Source organism: Pinus tabuliformis, chromosome 2_2 (assembly GCF_031772625.1).
Source record: "Pinus tabuliformis cultivar Carrire ecotype Pingquan chromosome 2_2, CPIR1, whole genome shotgun sequence".
Lineage (NCBI taxonomy): Eukaryota > Viridiplantae > Streptophyta > Pinopsida > Pinales > Pinaceae > Pinus > Pinus tabuliformis.
In genome coordinates, this window is record NC_142300.1 from 35,700,701 (window position 1) to 35,702,878 (window position 2,178).

The window sequence follows — 2,178 nt, forward strand, 5'->3', positions numbered from 1 at the left end:
TATTAAACAAAAGGGATTAATATTATAAACCCAAGGAACTAATAAACCCAACCGTTTAATATTATAAACCCAAGGAATTACTGAACCCAATAGATAAATATTAAAAACCTACGGATCAAGAAGCGCAAGGGATTGATATTACAAACACAAGAGATTAATAAAGATGACCATGATTGATATTATAAATCCAAGTTAATAATAAACCCAAATAATTAATACTAAAACCCCCAAGAGATTATGAACCCAAGGAAATAATATTAAACCCAAGGGACTAATATTATAAACCCAACATTGGTAAACCCTAATATAAATATTAGAAAGACTAAAATAAAGATGGTTTATTTTCATCGTGAAACAATCCTTGTCACAAGGTGACATTCAACCATGGTTGACCATGATTTTCTATGATTGACAATGGTTGACCATGATCGATATTATAAACCTAAGGGAATAATATTAAACCTATGGGACTAATATTAGAAACCCAACATTGTTAAACCCAAATATAAACACTAGAAACACTAAAATAAACATGGTTTATTTTGATGGTGAGACAATCATTGCCACAATGCAATATTCAAACATGGTTGACCATGGTTTGCTATGATTGACAATGGTTGATTATGATTGATATTCTAAACCCTAAGGAATAATAAAACGAAGGGATTAATACCAAAACTCCAAGAGATTATGAACCAAAGGGAATAATATTAAAACCATGGGACTAATATTATAAAGCCAACATTGTTAAACCCAAATATAAATACTACAAACACTGAACCAAAGTTAATAATAAACCCAAAGGATTAATACTAAAGCCCCAAGGGATTATGAATCCAAGGAAATAATAGTAAACCCAAGGGACTAATATTATAAATCTAACATTGGTAAATCCTAATATAAATATTAGAAAGACTAAAATAAACATGGTTTATTTTCATGGTGAGACAATCCTTGTCACAATGTGACATTCAACCATGGTTGACCATGGTTGTCTATGATTGACAATGGTTGACCATGATTGATATTATAAACCTAAGGGAATAATAAACCCAAGGGAATGATATTAAACCCATGGGACTAATATTATAAACCCAACATTCTTAAATACTACAAACACTAAAATAAACATAGTTTATTTTGATGGTGAAACAATTGTTGTGACAATGCAACATTCAAACATGGTTGACCATGGTTTTCTATGATTGACAATGGTTGACCATGATTGATATTCTAAACCCAAAGGAATAATAAACCCAAAGGATTAATACAAAAATCCCAAGGGATTATGAAACCAAGGGAATAATATTAAACACAAGGGACTAATATTATAGACCTAACATTGATAAAGCCAAATGTAAATATTACAAAGACCAAAAGAAACATGATTTATTTTCATGGTGAGACAATATTTGTCAAAATGGGACATTCAACCATGGGACTAATATGGTAAACTCAAATATAAATATTAAAAACACTAAAATAAACATGGTTTATTTTCATGGTGAGACAATCTTTGTCAAAACGCGACATTCAAACATGGGACTAATATTATAAACCCAACATTGGTAAACCCAAATATAAATACTACAAACACTAAAATAATCATGATCTATTTTGATGGTGAGTCAATTGTTGTCACAATGCGACATTCAACCATGGTTGACCATGATTGATATTATAAACCTAACGGAATAATAAACCCAAGGGATTGATATTATAAACCAAAATGAATAATAAACCCAAGGGATTAATACTAAAACCCCAAGGGATTGTGAACCCAAGGAAATAATATTAAACTGAAGGGACTAATATTATAAACCCAACATTCATAAACCCAAATATAAATACTACAAAGACTAAAATAAACATGATTTATTTTCATCGTGAGACAATCCTTGTCATAATGTGACATTCAGCCATGGTTGGCCATGGTTGGCTATGATTGACAATGACTTACCATGACTGATATTATAAATCTAAGGGAATAATAAACCCAAGAGATTGATATTATAAACCCAAATGAATAATAAACCCAAGGGATTGATATTATAAACCTAAGGGAATAATAAACCCAAGGGATCTACATTATAAACCCAAATGAATAATAAACCCGAGAGATTAATAATAAAACCGCAAGGGATTATGAACCCAAGGGAATAACATATTTTTTTTTTG